The sequence below is a fragment of the Mya arenaria genome, chromosome 1 (assembly GCF_026914265.1).
Source record: "Mya arenaria isolate MELC-2E11 chromosome 1, ASM2691426v1".
Taxonomy (NCBI): Eukaryota; Metazoa; Mollusca; class Bivalvia; order Myida; family Myidae; genus Mya; species Mya arenaria.
Window position 1 is genome coordinate 53839256 of NC_069122.1, and position 18935 is coordinate 53858190.

Genomic DNA, 18935 nt, shown 5'->3' on the forward strand with positions numbered 1-18935 from the left:
TAGCGGTGTGGTACGTGAGTTACAGAGATGAGTGATTATATCTATCCGATTCATGTTGAATCACAGAGAAGAAATCAAAGTTAATGTGAACAAGATTGAGCCGATTACCTCATTGTTTGAAAGTCAGTTGGGACCAAATATTGACAAAACAACAATTACAGCAAAACTCTAGTCAAACTCCCTGTCGTTATATGTTTGGTCAAACCCCAACTCCGGTTAGACAATGTTTTGTATTACGGTAGCAATCGGAACATAATAGGCATTTTTGAAAAGACAATAAACAACCGTTATAATTGTATACAACATTTGGCCCTTCTTTTGCAATACAAAACGAATTTAAGCCATTAGCAACGATTTTTCCCGATATGAAATGCATATCGACTTCTGAATGGTATGATGATGTTCTAGCCTATAAATGATATACAACCGGCATGTTGCAAATACTTTATGCTTGCATCTGATTTATTTAAATAAAGAATAAATACATATATTTATCCTGTCACTCGGAAACTAATCGGTCCAATAACAAGGTGCCTTGTAAATTTAAGTTTATTAGGATAGTTGACGACGTGATGTTTATCTACAGTCAGTTGGATATATGTGACCTCCAAAACGACTTCTATTAAAAAATGTCAGAGGAAAGGCATAAAATGCTTTAAATCTTACCAATAGTCCGCCAACAGCAGACCTCAATAATAACTCGCCCAGAAAGTTCCATCACTCTGCATGATAATGACTCCGGTAAAGAAAATCGGCCAGAAATCTAAATGTACACTTACCACACCCCCAAATACTACAAATGTGCAGCATTTAACGATAGTTAATTACATTTCTGTGGAGAAAATCTCACTTACAACAGAAAAGAATTATGTCTTTGCCGGTGTAGTTCTGAACATCCAACACTTTATTCTTTAACATGAATTAAATCCATCGAACATGTGTCGATTGTTTGTAAACACTCGTGATCTTTACCTATGTAGTCTGCGACTTGCGGAAAAATTGCAACATGATTAGATAATGTTCGATAACTGTTTCACGTTTATGCACATTTAAATGCTTTCATGTTTTGAATTGAAATAGAAATATTGAAATGCAATTACTTTGACTACTAACTTATCGAATAAAATTAAATAGTTTTGACTATTTTTTGGCACATTTAACCATTGGTACCTACTATAAAAACAGTTGTCCCCTCTTGTTTAAAAAAGGTAATTGATATTGTTTTAATAAACAAAGTAACAGGATAAATAGAATACTAAATTAGTGCCGTGGATGGAGGAAGTTTATCTGGCTCGGCTGCCATGGAGATAACATTGCTTTATTCACGGCACTTACCAAGTATTATCTATGTATACTATTGTATAGGGCACAACTAAACATTCATGCGTTAACCATCTAAATTCAATCACATAATATTTCTGATTTGAGTCCCAATTTAATATTCGCTAACTGTTGAAATGTTGATCAGGTGTACTATAAAGTGATTTGATCGGACAGAATGTCGCATAGGGTATTCTCTTCCTACTGAGCTTGCATTTGTACGAAGCACCTTTTAATAAAGGTTTCTAAAAGTGGTTGGTATGAGCATTAAATCGCACAGTCTGAAATAAATGATAGTAAAGTCTTATTTTGCCAAGTTTTTCAGATAAAACCGTTATGTTGGTATGACTCCTGTTCATGTCACCGCAACATTATATGGTTGATTATTGAAGCTTGTATTGCCAAATCACATGAAGAGGCCGGATTAAGTTTTAAGCAATACAAACATTTGCCGTCTAAGATTTTTACATATTTGCTACTGCATGTTAATTGCCAATCCAATGGACCAATCAAAAGCATAAATAATCAGATTTTGTTTTATTTTACAAAATAGTTGGACATAAACATGACAAGGGTTATTCATTTTGTATGTTGTTAAAATAGTTTTTTTACAACTGATTTATCTGTGTTCTACATGTTGTTAATTTCATGTTCTACAACTCTGTTTTAAGTTAGAAAACTCTTCCTTTAGAAACAACATTAGGTGACGTCATTGTGACGTCATGACTTGCTAAGCAACATCAGTGTGAAATATATCTGCGTGACTACTTATTGTGAAGTCTGAATAAAGTGTAAACTATCCAGTGGTGTTGGTGTATAATATCTGGATTAAGATTAACACATGTATTATGCTTCTTCGTTTTTGCAACATGGCTTATTTTTGCATTTTCTCGCATTTTTCTGTGTTAGTAATAAATTAATCGTTCTTTGTTCGTATCAACCTCCTTATTCGTTGGATATGACGGTAACATGGTCGATACTTTGTATATTTTCTAAATATACTACAGAAAAAAATCATTCAAAACATTTTAAACAGATTATAATGTAAATATACATGTATGTGTATCTATATTTTGTATATATGTAATGTAACTATAAGCTGCGTATGCATTAGTATAAAACAAATACTATATTCTGTCCTGTAAATAAAGCCTACTGTAGCGAACTTTCATTCACGTTTGGGCAAAAACTCCGAATATTTTTGAAATAAGTAAGAAATAAGATCACATTTATGAAAATAACCTGTTGATGAGTATTTCAAAAACATGTATGCTCAATGATTGATGCCTTACATTTATTATATATTAAATAGAAAATGTGTTCATATAACTATAGTTATTATTACCCCATTAATAATTAGGAATTACCAACAGTGCATATCATTGTATTAAATATTTTTATGCCCCCACAAAGTGGCGGCATATAGGGTTGCCCTTGTCCGTACGTCTGTCTGTCTGTCTGTCTGTACGTACGTACGTCCCGAAGATTGTTTCCGATCTAATTCTTGAAAATCGTTTGTCCAATCCTCACCAAACTTTAAACACATGTTTGTGACCATAATATCTTGATCAAGTTCGATAGTCATGGATATCGCTTTATTGAAGTTATTTCGCATACGAGTCTGTGCATGCCATAACAGTATTGTAGCTTAACGTCCGGAACATTGCAGTGCCAGTGGTTATAAGGCGAACATTTTCGATATGAATTAAATTTGAGTTACATACACGAAATTAAATGAATGCACACTTTGATGAATGAAAATATTGATTAACCGTTTTGCAAAGCTCACACATATTTTGAAAATGATTAGGTATGACTGTGTCTAAACAATAGAAAAAGTAAGGTAAATTTACTGAAGTTTAATTTAAAAGTAAATGTAATGTAAATGTAGGTGTCATGTCAATGTATTGTAATGTAATGCAATTTAATATAATGTACTGTAAATGTCAATGTCAATGTAATTTCAATTTAATGTCAGTGTAATGTTAAGTTGTTATTATTTATGTTAGTGGATGGCTTTATGTGACCTAATTATCGAGTTCTATTTAGGCGAGATGTATGATACGCTACGGGTCGACCGATACTTTACTGAACACTATTCAGTATTATCATTAAGTACCAAATCTTATACATATAATATATTCAATACGTAGGTAGCATTAAGGGTTTTAAAATATAAACCAATCAAAACTTTTCGTTTATGTATATTTAAACATCGTTATGTTATGCAGATATCGCTGAACAAAATGTGAATGTTATTGTTAGAAATGTAAATAATGAAATATAGGTCAATTCTCCATATAAATGACCATTTCTTGGAGTCCATTCACTGCATGGTAGCACTAAATTACCTCAAGCTTTTAAGGCAATTAAGCTTCATGCAAGCACCTGTCTCTTGCAGAAGACTACTTTTGGCGATTTCGGGTTATGGAAGAGTTGCTGATTTGTAGAAATGTGCTGCTTCTATTTATAGACTGGTTTTCTACTGCTTGTTTCCGATACGTTACAAATATTAGAAATTTGCAACTAACGCCCTCGCTATTTTATAGGAAAACAATCTATTGACAACGGGAAAAGATAAACAACTTTAAATCAGAAAATATTTTGCTAGAATCAGCGATGATAATTTCTGAATAACCATTAAAATAAGATAAAAAGCTATGACATTAATGTCAAGTATGCGGTGTGTAGCGTGAGGGTTTTGTAAACAAAGATTAAATCCAATGATGGCGTTTCGTAATTATTTCATAAAAAAACGTATTTGTACATCTAATAAAACAACGGCTCTATTTCGTTCACGCTTTATTCTAATGCATTGGAAGGCAAGCAAAAAAAAACTACTTCTTTTCTTAACGCTTATAAAAGTGCAATGGAACAGATCGATACAGATGCAGATCGCCCTGCTCCGCGTCCGATAGCTTGTCCAGGACTCGAACCAGGCCGAATAGGACTACCAACCCGTAACAAGGACAAGCCGTGCGGACGTTTGTAAGATAAAAATTGTGTTTACATAAGGTTTCTACGACGAAAACCGCTGCCTCTTAATACCATATTAATCGTTACAAATGACGTCGTACTTTTTAGAATGTCCGTGGGATATTGCATGGCAATACATAAGGAGATTGCCTTGTTATAAATCAGCAAGTAGTGGCGCGCCTCATAACAGCAATGTATTGGAGTTTTGGTTTTACGTCACAGAACGTGACCCAGTTCCAGACGAACTCTTTGATATTTATCTGCGCAAGGCTATCGGAGTATTTTGCTTCTATTCTAGGATAAATATTGCGTCAGTGGGCAGGGAAATGTAGGTCATTTAGGAAAATGTTCATTTCTTTCGCATATAATTTGTGATCTTTGTAAGGGTTTATACATTTTATTAGAGCCAGCAGAAATATCAGTATTTAGGTTGACACATTTAGTATTGCCTTTCGTGGGATAGCATTGCAAATGCAAATTATGGCTGTTGTCGTCAGGCATTGTGAAGGTGATTCAGTAGAACACGCCAGTCTCCATTAAAGAAAGATAGCACAGGTTGTTTGTGTGTGTTTCACCCCACGTGCACACGAACCGCTACATGTCCTTGCTGTCGGGAAAACAACTATTTCAAAATGTGATGCTAGACATGACAAAACTATTATTCTTTTACAATACAGTTCTATTTCTGGTTATCAAGGTCTTGCCATTGCTTTATGGCAGGCTGGTCTGTGTGTATTTTAAGGGAACTCAAAACTATTCAACGTTTATTGACAAATCGGCATATAACAATACCATTGCCCATTAAAATATATAATACTGTACAGCCGGCCGAATAATAAATATTTACAAAACAATTAAATTTAAGGTTTAAAGGAGTTCATGGGTATAAATAATATATTTATAAATATAAGGTAAAGATTAAGAAACAAGTATATTATAAAGTTGTTCCTGTCTAGTTATCAGAGCATGATGAATATATTAAATAGAAACATTTTCAAATAGTTTTTTTTTTGATTTTCACATGACATTATCTCAATGAAGTTTTGAATAGTTGGGAATGATACATTAATACAATATTGTAGTCTTAAAAATACTGACTTCAGCCATAGGTAGGTATTTTACGTTTGCCACGTTTTACTTGTGTATGAAGTTAATTATTTATGGTAGGTTAATGCGAATACATTTTTTATCACTGGGTAGAAATCAATCGTGGCGTTGAATCAATAGTTTAGCTAAGAGGCGCTTACATGACATAGCCAACTAAACCACTCCCAGCTGACATGTTTTAATAAACTTTTGTCAACTTGTTTATTAATGGTATAACTACAATATCTCATACAAAAGTGTTCATATAATGAGTAAACAACATACATGAGTAATTTGAAATTATATTAATTGAAGATGAAACTAACCATTTATCTTTAACGTAAATAATAGTCCCGGAACAACCTATTTTCGATCGCACCCTGAAAATAGGTTAAACACTTCTATTTTGCGTCACTTCCGGTTAAAATAAGCTCCATTTATTAACTATAAGGCCAAATAAAAAATAGGTGCGTTTCAGGAAACGCTGCCAAAAAAATAGGGTAGGTAGGTCGGAATATTTTTTTTATTCTTTTATTATTTTTTTTTTTTTTTTGATATATTGATTTTAGTAACTGTTGACTCAGAAAGTGACAAAAATAAAAGTCATCAATTTTCAGGTTAATCAGTAGTTTTTAAACGTGTTATATGCTTCAAAGGAAACATTATTTATTTGTCTGGTTAAATACTTTGACAAGATGGTTGGATTTCAACTAAGTTATGGTACACCACTCTGCTATTATTTAAGACTTTCCAGGAACGGTTTTACTTTTCTTTATGCACCCTTTTGCTTTCAATCACCCTCTGTAGAATGCTAACCTCCCTGTAACATAATTACATGAAGAATGGGACAGCAAATTTGCCATATAAGCCATCAGCCAAGGAAACCTCAATGCTGTCAAGAGGACCTGGGGTTCAGGTTTGAAGAACAAGTAACATGCAGGTTTTATTGCCAAAATTGCACACTAAAATCTGACATATCAATCCGAAAGTCACTATCTGACACATTTGTATTTGACAAGAAAATATAGTTCAAGAATTGAAATATACCTGCCACACAAGCACAAACTACCCGTGATTCACCTTAGAGTTCGGACAATCTAAAAATTCGGACAGCCATTATTATTTTCAAAAATAATTTATTTTAGGTTCCTAATTTTCGGACACCCAAAGGACATCGATTGTAACTTTTACAGTTACTAAGTCACACAGACAAATATTATTGATCTTTATCGTTACAATGCCTGGCTAGATTACCTAACCGTATACATCACTGTGATAAGTTAGTTAGTTACTACCCATCCTAAACGATTTATTGCCTGTTGAAAAGGATGATATATTTAATGGAGGATTAAAGAAACAACAAGGGCAATCAAGAGATTAAGAAATCACAGACATGACATGTTTGTAAAACGATCCGCCAATAAACTTTGAAACTTGTACCACACTTTTAATATAGACTTTATGAAGCAATAATCGTACAGTAATACTCATTGTAACATCAATAGAACAATAATCAAAGCACTGAAAGTGCTGAGGGACGGTACTGCTTAAAGCTGGCAGCAGGAGAGTTACATCTGGTTGTATGAATGTCAGCGTGTGGAAAGAGGAGATTGAATCAGACCGTACAACACTCATAGTCTGGTATTTTTTTGTAGAAGAAAGTTTCTTATTGGAAATTCAGGACCCGAGCTATGATTTAAAAAGGGCAGGGTGCAAGGTCAGACTGTGATCTTTTGATGTGCATTGAAAGAGCGCTAATGGGGCATTTGCTAGGGTCAATGTTCAAAAATTAGTGTGCATGTGTTGTAACTACCCTCAATACCAACACAAATGGTAAGGGTTGCTTTTATCTCAAATAAGTATCACAATTATGTTTCTGTATTATTTTTAAACTTTTTTTGAATCGACATTTAAAAATGATTTTGAATATCAAATAGAATTTATAATTATTGATGGAAGCTCTGCCTAACAAAAGGGCACAGTGGGGAATAGTAATACAGCAGCAAGGAGTCGGAAAATGGAAGCAGGCCTAGCTTAAGCATGGCAATGTTAAAAAATTGAGTAACAACTAATAGGCTATGATAACAACTATTTTGGCTTTGGTAAGAAGGAAACCACAAAACATGAACACTGAAGTACATACGGATATAAATTTTATTGATAGGTTGTAAATGTTTTTATGAATCTCAAAGGAAAAATGTAATACAAAATAGATCTAATTATTATTTATTAATGGCAGCTAATATAAGAGTATAGCTATTGGAGGTTCTTCATTAGCTGTAGCAGTAAATATGCTGACAGTGGTGTATGCATATGATGTTGTTATCGTAGCTGGTTAAATTTACATATCGACAGTCAACCACACCCGTCATAGACCAATGCCTAAACACCAGCAGTTCAATTTCAGAAAAATAAGAACAAGCTATATGAAAAGGAACATTCTCTTTTGTGTGTTTTTATAGTTGGTCTATGATTTAATAAAAGTTATAATGCAGTATTTTATTTCATAATCTGAATAGGTCTGAAATTCAGCCCAATTAACATTACATATAAAGTATGTCTTTATTTCTCCATAATTATCAATATTATACCAGGGTTTATTAGATCAATTGGGGATGAACCAAAAGTACCAAAATCAGCAAGTTCAATTTTTCTTTAAAACAAGACTGAACTTATGAATTAGGGCTAGTATGAGGTCAAAATGCATTTTTTTAAATGTAAAAATAAATATTTCTATCCCTATCTCAGCTGTGTGTATACACTAAAGAATAGCATGTGGGGGTCCTGTGATTTTTACAAGACACACAAGCTATTTTTTAAAATAACTGGGATGTACTCGTCCAAAAACTCAATTAAAATGTACACTAAGATATATATTCCATTAAAGTTTTGGACAGGGTTTTTTTTCATCTTGCAATGGTATCATCTGGTGTCTAGTCCCTTAAAATGTATTTCAACCATGCCTGAATGACAGAAATGCAAGGTAAAGCTCTAGGAAATAATGGTGTAAGATGAAGGCTATATCACAGGATGGATTTCTTTTAAAAGAATTGAAAAATAGTTTACCATAACAATTAACCAGTCTGTGGTGTTATATGAATCTATAATGAACTACTTTGGCGAAATGATAATGTACAAGTGATAGTGAAAGTAATGCAATTCATGGAAGATGCCGCAGCTGACAATTATCAAATAACATGAATGGCAGGAAGAGTATATCCATTATCATACTCTTTGGAGCAGCATATGTCATTATTTACAATTGAACAAGAAGAAATTTACATAAAATGAGATTAGCAATGAATCATGAGTGAAGTAATAATGTGAAAACAATGAATCTAAATGATACACATAAAAACGCGATGACATTGTAGCAGAAAAAACATGCAATGATGAAAATGATGACAATATGTCAAAAATCCTTTATTTATAGATTAAGCAGTGCATTTGGTTGGGAGAAAATCTTATTTTTTTAAAGGCTGTAAACTGCAAAAAGGTTTGTCCAAAAATAATTTCATAGCCGTTGAGAAATGTTTGGAATATGTTTCCATAAGGGCATTAGGTTATTGTTATTTTAATTAATTATCAATTTGGAAGACATTTCTAGGCATCCATGAAGTAGAGCCTGTTTTTTAACAATGATCAGACTTCAAACTTAGAAATGTTAATGAAAAATATATAGACAATTGAAAGCACAAATGTCAAAAGGCTTATTTTCCCAGTAATTATAGGAAATAAGACATTGACTGCCTTGTATATAATGAAGTGTACTAACTATATGATATGAAAATAATCATAGACAACAGTGGTGTAAATAAATAAAAACAAATTCATCTAGATTATCTGTTAGTGGCACTGGTATAGCAACAGAAATTGAAATATGTGAACATCAATACAGAGTGAAAAATCGTTTCTTAATAAAATCATAGTTATCTTCAAGTACAATATCTATGCATAGAGCACTGATAAGACACAAGTAATAAATGCAATAAATTTGGCAATGTCTGTACATACTGGTGATCTCAAGTTGCAGCAGAATTTATATCAGAGGAGTTTATCATTCTTCATTTATCACTGAAGATAGCATGATTGCCTTTCAGACCTTTCTAGTAATGTTTGAATATGAGGAAATGGTAGTTGAAGTAGTATACTGTTCAAGCTAGTTAGCACAGATAGTTTGTGTTAATGAAGGAAGTTGGTGTAATTTCAATCTGTTCAGTTACATGTTATCTTGACAAAATGGTGGCATTAAAACTGAATTGTTTGAAATAAAAGACTTCCTTCTGCTGCCAGTAGGAAGCAAAATCAGCTGGGTGGAAACAGTCGGCATTGTGTCATCTGAAACTCCACCATCCAATCCTCTCTTGGCCTCTTTCACAAAGGTAGCTCAGATTTTCTGCAAATGTTCACATATGCTTATTATAAATTCAAACCTTGAATACTATAAAATACGAAATCAACAAACATATTTTAATCAATAAATAAGAAATACAGCTGAAATTAGAGACAAAATAAAGAATGTATTGTATTTGGAAACAAGTGTTGTTTTTTTCTTTAATTATGGGCATTTGTCATGATGTATCATCTTGACAAACACAAATCTTAAGCTGAATGAAACAAAAATGAAAAAAAGTTTTCAAACAGCATTGATGCTTGTTGTTTTAAGTATGATCTGACAAAAGATCATAGGCTTTTGGACCAAATGAATGACACTCAGCTGAAATTTTCTAGATATCTGATGGTAATTCTAAAATTATATTCACCTGCATTATCAGTACATCGTTCATTGTGGTACTTGTAGTGAATGATTTGTAGGTGTTGGCAACAACATCAGTAAAGCATAACATCAGTATGTCTCCTGGCCAGACATCTTTCTCCACAGCTTTGAGCCTAATGGTCACAACCTCATTGCGTTCCTTAACAGTAAGACCTGGGTGTCTTCCTGCATTAGAAGACAAGAAGAAAATGCTTAATAAACTCAGACAGTGACAGTGATTTACATTAACAGAGAAACAAAAAAATATGTACTAGCACTATCCAAAAGCAAAGTTAACTTATATACATGTAACTGGTGGTTGTGTCAGTGTGAAAGAGATTTGAGCAAACTTAGAAACTGATATATCAGCAAGTTGATAGTTAGATATTTTTCAGTAGTTAAATTTATATTTTGAAGGTAAAATGGATTGAAAAAATGTATCAATTGATATATGAAAGATTCCATACCTGGATTATTTTGCTGGAAACTGACATCCTTGTTATCCTAAAGGAAGATAGTGGCAGCCCCTGCATGTTAACAAACCAGCACCGGATACATTTGCTGTTCATGCACAACCAAACCGCTATAACATTAAGTGGAATTTCTTGTTCCTAGTCTGCCAAATACTGTCTGTGGATGGTAAAGAGCATTTTTGACCTGCTGAATATTTGGTAAGAGATGTTATTCCATCATGGAATGCCATCTGACCTCCTGTGGTACACCACATTCCCACAGGCAAAGACTGGGGTATGGCCCGCTTTTTTCAAAGGCTTCATTGATGGAATTCATCTGCAAATACATATGTTTCATTTTAAAATGGCAACGTCTATTTTATCAATTGATTTTTTTATATGGAAATTGCAGAATTAGGTTCATTTGTAGTGCGTCAATACTGTGCTACAGATGCTGGAATTTTTTTAAAACAACTTCAATCAATAATTCAAAATGATAATTCAAAATGATAAAGTAATGGTTGAATTAATAGTGTTGCTATGTATACAATGATAAATGTTGAGACCAGGGCCAGTATTCAGTATTGATCTTAGCCTTATCCTTGTCATTGAAATAAGACTTTTGGATGAACAAGCCTGAATTCTTATACTATTGCATGGAATCATATTTTTGAACAAGCCGTGCTATATAAAATTCAGAATTTGAGCAAGCCCGGAAGTCATTTTACCAGTGCAGGGCTTGTGGGCTGGTGCTATTTTCGACCACTGGCTTCACTTATAATAATCTTCAATCAAAGTTGCTTAATAAATACAGCCCAAGGGCTTTACCTAGTCATTGATACACAAAAACATCTCACTCTGTTTTGCACAATATCAATTTTGATAAGAAGAAAATATTACTCTATTCATTAGTCATGTTTAAAGGAGGAAATTTCAATGTCAGGGGTCTTAAATATTCATACAGACTTCTTAATATGGTATTGTGTAAACACCTAGTTATTATAGTAGTCAGGCAGGTGCATTTTTGCCATTGTGAGCACTTTTTCAGTCAAAGAAGCATAGTTGGTAACTTACTGTCAATCATATTATAGCATTTAACTAAAATTTAGACAACTTTCAGTACAAGGTACAATGGTATGTGATCAGAGTAGTATGATTCTAGAGTGCCGTAAGATCTTAAACAAGTTGAATCCAAGTTTGTGTATATATGGTATTAATATGAGCCATAATCAGTTGTAACTGAATCTATTAACTGGCGTAGATTGAAATTGGTATGAAATAAGTGTGCAATAGAAGCCCTTTCATTTTGATCATAATTGAAATCTCCCAATAAAGCGATCTTGACCTCTAATAGCTTTTTTGAGTTCTTGGAAAAGAACTGAATAATTTGAAGTTGTTGCTTCCTTTGGTGGACAATAAACAAAACAAATGAATAAATTGTTTTCTGAGCTGTGTAATGCACCAGTCATTTGTAACCACAGCCCGACTATATTGCACAGTTTTGTTTAAATGCAGTTGAATACAGACCGACAGGCTATACAAAGCTGTTGCACAATAATTTCACGTTTAGATGGCAATAATAATACTCACTATACACATAGACGTTGAAGTCAGTCGCTTGCATAGTCCTTGATTTGTTCTGTAAATCTTCGTGACTGAACGAAAATAATAACAGCAACAAAATTTCGAATTTACTACAAATTAAGATATTTATAGCTTAATATAGCTTAATAACTGACCGAAATAATTTTTCAACTGTATGTGCTTCTACATAATATTTTCAAAATATCAGAACAAGATACCAAAATCAGCGAAATTCAAAATAAAGAACAAACTAAATTCGTTCGAAAATTCTATTGCAAGTAGTCACTCACCGAAATTTGCCGGCCGATGATTGGACGATGCTTGGAACGATGTGTATTCATACATCATTTGAAACATATCAATCAAATTCCTTGAATCGCATAGTTACGTACTTGTTTGCGAATTATGTATGAAAGTCAAATATCTTGACGCGATAGCCGCGTCTATATCCCACTTGTTGTTTTCCTAGCCAAGAATGACAGATCCAAGCGCTAAGTTCGCAAGAGAACGGAGATATACTAAAAGGCTGACCTAAGGGCTGAACAATAGATATACAGTAGAGGAAAAGGATGACCAAAAAAAAAAATGAATGAAAATATTTTGATATATTTTTTAAAGTTTTATGGGTTCCCGAGTTTTGAAATTAATTAATATACGTGGTGTGGCCTAGATGTAGATTGATACTTCTATATCTACAAATGATAAAAAAAGTCATCTATCTTTAACTAAACGCTCTTATAAATTATACAAATATTTATAATAAATCAGTTATAATACATTCAATATTACAAGGATATCAAAATAACCCATTAAAATTAATTCAACAGAAATAATTCAATTTCCATTTTTCTGGTCAGCGTTTTCCCTCTTCATTTATATGGTCAGCTCTCGGGTCAGCCTTTTAGCAAAAGACAACGCGCACCTGCTAAGATATTTCCAAAATGGCGATGTTTTCTTGAAAGAAGCCGATCTGAATAAGTTTTTCATGAAACACTAGTGTCATAAGAGAAAGGTATAATCTACCAACAATTCATGTGTAACCATTGTGTTTTTATTTAACAATGCACTGTTAAATATTGTGGAATTACAGTCGAAGAATATATTTTACAATATGAATCAGCCGCCTTTGGGCGCTACTTGACTCTTGTTCTTATGAATAGCGGACAAAAGGTCTATTTTATTTGGCCGTGCACTTCCGTTTAAAACTGGTTACAATATGAATCAGCCGCCTTTGGGCGCTACTTGACTCGCGTACTTATGAATAGCGGACAAAAGGTCTATTTTATTTGGCCGTGCACTTCCGTTTAAAACTGGTTCCTGGACGCTTCTGTTTGAGAAATGAAGCCGGGGACCATATGATGCATGCCTGTCGAAAAGAAGCATGATACCTATGAACGGCACTGCTTCGCAGTCCCGTCCAAAAATCAACACATTCAATTCTACAGGTAACTATTTAATGTGATGAATTAAAGTTAGAAATGCAATACTTAAGTTACAATCGAAAACACCACTAAGAAACATTAATCCTGCATAGCAATATCCATGCTCTCCATGAGATCCTCGTGGGTATAACTGAGAGTTATGTTACGTCACACAATGTGACTGTTTGATCTGAAGCCGATAAAAGGTGTTGATTCATTTCAATGCATGTATAAAATGGTGTTGAATGGGATTTTAATTAACTTGATGAAGGAGTTACACTTATAGGCGTAATAACCATTGATAACTACGGATAAATTAATAAGTGGTAAAATGCAGACATGAAGAAAAAAGGCAGGTTTACCATACATGTAGATAAAATGTAAAAATGGTTATTTTCTATGAATTCGGAGAGCGAAAAATTAATTATTTTAAGGTGTCCGAACTCTAAGGTGAAGTACGGTAAATACATTCAGAAATCCAACTCTAATATCGTCAACTTTACGTACATACATTTCGTAACAAATGCTTTTCGTACCCAAATCACATTTTTTTTCAGGAAAAAATAGGTTAGGGTCGGCGGGAAAAAATAGGGTCGGTCGGGTAACCTGAAACAGACCTAATTTTTTTATTTGGCCTAACAGCAGAACTGTCAGAAAACTTCATTTGAAAAAGAATGGGAATGCTAGTGTTAAAAAAACTTCAGTTTTACTTGAAACAACACAAATTAGTCATTTTTAATTAATGCCAAATTAAAACCTTCATTTTAATGATTTCACTTGTAAAATACTTCTTTAAAATCGTGTTGTTTTTGTTTGCCAGATTTTACATAGCTACCATAGCCTAAAATCTATGCCCTATAGTTTTCTAAGTATAGTGCACAACATTAAAAGTGCCTCAAAATATGGTATATTGCTTATTCTAAAATTAATGAAATTTTTTTAAGGTAACTATCTTGTATTATAATTGGGCTCTCAGTTATCATAAAATTATACATATTGCAGCCTGGGCAGGTCATATGAGGCTCATTCAGAATTGGGCCAGTGGTACCAGGGTTCATGATGGGTGAATTTATTAGTTTATACCCATGTGAAAGCCATAAGAAGGGTTGATGCATTCCTTTGCCCCTCTTATGGTGATAAGTAACTATATGACTGTATGGCAAATATGTAAACATTTAATTACTTTTTTTTTTAAATAAAATACTTTAAAAAGTTAAAACAAGTTATACAAATTATAATGAAAAAATATTGTGCACAAACTTTTGTTGTGAAGTATAGTTAAAGGTCATGGTCGAAAATAGGTTGTGTTTTGGTCAAATACAACATGTGACAGCCGCCATTTTGGATGCAAAATGTAAACAACAGACGATTGAAACAGATTTTATTTTTTTGTTTTTTCAAAGATGAATGATTGCTTTAAATGGTACCCACAAACATTTATCTTTTATTACCACTTATTTATGATTGAAATGTAAATGATTTTTAGGCGGTCAAAAACAGGTTGTTCCGGGATATATTAACGTTAATAACATATTTCTTACTACGAGACCTTCTTTAACATAATAATGGCTTAATTACTTTGTATTTGTAATTTAATTATGTTCAACAATTGTAGAAATTGTACACAGTACGATGCATGTTGAAACAATGTTTTAAATAAAACAAAATCTAAGATTTTAAGACATGGACATATACAAATAAAATATAATTAATCCACAGTACAGAAACACCAGAAACAAGTACAGTAGTCGAACGTTTACACATACACGCCGTTTAATGGCACAGGGTCAACGCCAAAGACATAGAACACAAAAACAAACAATCAGAAACCAAAACCATGGAACAACAACATAAAACTTCACAAACAACACACCACATATATGTAACTAGGGGTGTTAACCAAGGATTGTTAGGTACCGCCTTTGAACGGTCAGTAAATAAATTTACTGGGGTTTTAAACTTGTTTGTTTGCTCAAACCTCACACTTATCCCAACAATCCTGAATAAAGAAAAATATTAATGTTTAATCTTATCAAAGTATGCATGAACTTGATATTAACTAAAATATTACATCTCAAAAATAATTATTGCTGCACCCATGGGTCAATTACGGCTATATCTTATCCTAGTGAAGTATTAATTCAGGCTTTTCGTCGAAATGTCCAAATATTTTAGTTTTTTTGAATTATTTCTATATACTTAAACAAAACTTCTATTTAACGTACCAAATCTATCTTGCTTAAATCTACCACTCTACAAAAAAAATCATACAAAAAGACGTTAGTATATATATTGGCAACATTGTCGCATATAAGAGAATCATATTATAATTTGTTCAAATTGTAAACCAAATTTGTTTATCTTTATTACAATAAGCCAATACTTCATGCACAGTGAAGAATTATTTTATCAGTATTTAGTACTTTAAATCAATATTTCAGAATTCGTACATTTCTATGACAATATTTCGATGAATACAGGCAAAACAGGTAAAAAGTTTTACTTTTAAGATATGCTATGTGTATTTTCCCCAACTCTTTAGGAATAGAACTTATCAATATTTTGCATAATATATCAAAAGTGAGACAAACACATCATCATTAATAAAACTTTCATATCTAAACGTTTCAGAGTAACGCCTTTATCAGTAGATAATGACCAATAATAGAAAGAAAGTGACGTCAACGTCATAAATTATTTAATGACGACACATATTTCGCAAGCATAATTAAAAACCCCCAAATAAAACGAATGCATCAAACAATCTTGACTTTTAAATAATAAAACATTCATTGCCTTGAGAGCTTTTCCAATAAATGCCCTTGAAATACATTCCTCGGATATTTAAACTCATTTACTTTGTCGGTGGCATCCCCATTTTAGCTCCAGCGTTTAGTGGCTTATAATCCACCACATTTAAGAAATACTATATTTTCGTTTTAAAAATCGTACTATGTATCTTATTGTATTGTACCCCGGAGTTTTTCTTACAAAAACAATATCGTCTTCAAACAACAATAACATGAATACTAAATCATCTATTTATAAACCTGAATCAACTGTATTTTGTAAATGTAACTCAAGATCTTTGACAAGGATAGAAAACAAAACAAGTGGCATTACTTCCCCTTGCCGTTAACCAATAGCATTGTTAAAATATTAAAAATAATCAGAACATATTTTCACACAGCATTCGACATTTGATACATATCATGACTATAAGTAGTTTGCATAGACTACACACTTAAACATATTCAGTCATAATGCGCTTTTATAAAAAGAATCCAAACATTTCATATTATCTACAAACATAACATTCAATCGTGTGGTATCAATAAAATATTTTTGCACTTAAAACATAAAAATATGAACACTGCATTAACAGTCGACTTTCCTTTCCGGAATCGGAATAGTGAATCCCAAGTAATGTTATGTTTCAATGCGTTCATTAAATACAGGGGGTTTACTTCTAACATTATAAACATCGTTTACACTACCCGTTTTATATAATTTGATTATAATACCTTCCATTCATTTGTCGGAATAAAAACTGAGTTCAAAATTAAATTTAACTTATCACACGATTGTGTCGATAAACTATGTACACTTTCGATAAAATACTAATTTAGTAAACAAATAATGCCTTTCCTTGTTTAATATATTTAACAGCCTTAATACCTTCGTTTACATTGAGAGGTTGATCAAGCCCTGTAAAATATTGATTGGGTTTCCGATAATCATTATTTTCACAAAAACATCACAGCTTCTGCATTTGTACAATTAAACACATCACTTCCGAGACTTTTAAAATATTCACGAAAATTAAGTAAGATTAGTTCAATTGCAATTACTTATTTTTAGTCTTATAATATTTCCATCACTGTTTTGGTTCTCCCTTGGGGTGGGGGGAGGGGCAACTATACCCAATTGGGTATATTTATACCTGGGGTATTTTGTGGACGCGTTTATATGACAAGTGCAACAACTGGATATTTATTATGCATTCCAATAGTTTGTGTTGAAATGTACATTAGATATAATGATGTAGCTACTATTACTAGCGTATGTAAACATCTGTATTTAATACCTCTCTTATTCACTTAGCGATATTATGTTGCAATTATTTCGAGAACATAATAAGGTAATCTGTGTATCTTGAAAACAAAATTGTCATACTTTCAGAAAACATTTAGAATTGATACCTTCCAAAGTATTAGCTAAGATAGGAGTGTGCTAGCTTTAAATGCTTTGCATTTAAAATTTCAGCAATATATTTTCAAAGCAAAGAAAAAACAAATAGCCAAACTTGAAAACAAAATAGTTAAAAATGGTATTTCAAACATTTCAGTCATTTGCAGAACCAGTCTGTCGAGTAATTTAAAAGAGAGGGTCGATGAAACATATAAAGTTTTTTTATGTCGATTATCTTCCTTTATTATTTTTTTGTTTCTTTTGTCCACTGTTTTACTGTAAGACCTTTTCAAAATCTTAAAACCCTACGGGCAAATCAATTCATGCGTTTATATGACATGAATTACCCATAGGGGCAAATTTACTCCATCTCGAGGCTTTGGATAAATTTGCCCCCGATGGTAAATTATCCCCCGCGTGTAACTTGCGTGTTAAAGCACATATTGCTCTTTGGATCATGTTTTCATATAAATGGCGTATAAATGTGTCACGTTAACGTGCACAACCTTGATACAGTCCATATGTACTTTTCAACAATACAATGGCTATATACATATTACTAGTACATTGATACCTGTACGAAAACTAGACTACGGTTTTAATAATTCTTCCCAGTTCTACCATTGTGAAGGCCGCACTATTTCTAGCGATCATGGCTGTCTAAATTTCCTTGAACCAGTGTTTATGACTTGTACTTTCTATTTCCTCTGTAATAATGAACTCCTTATCAGACGTCTTTGAGATAAAAATGATGGTTCTGTTCTAGATGAAATACAAAACAGTAAGAAGAGTCATAAATCAATAGAACAGGGAAATGGCCACTCACTGTTTCTAAACTGAATGTTACACAATAGTTTGAAACACATTATTATAATATTCGTTACCGAAAACCAGTGTGTTACAAAAATTAAGTATTATTTTCCTCTTATGGCCGTTTCTTTCAATACTTTTATTGGTAATATAACATTTATTCATTTATTTAGTTGTTCGTCCCTCCGTCCGTTTGTTCATTTGTTCGTGTGTTTGTTGATTCATTCATTCATTCATTCATTCATTCATTCATTCATTCATTCATTCATTCATTCATTCATTCATTCATTCATTCATTCATTCATTCATTCATTCATTCATTCATTCATTCATTCATTC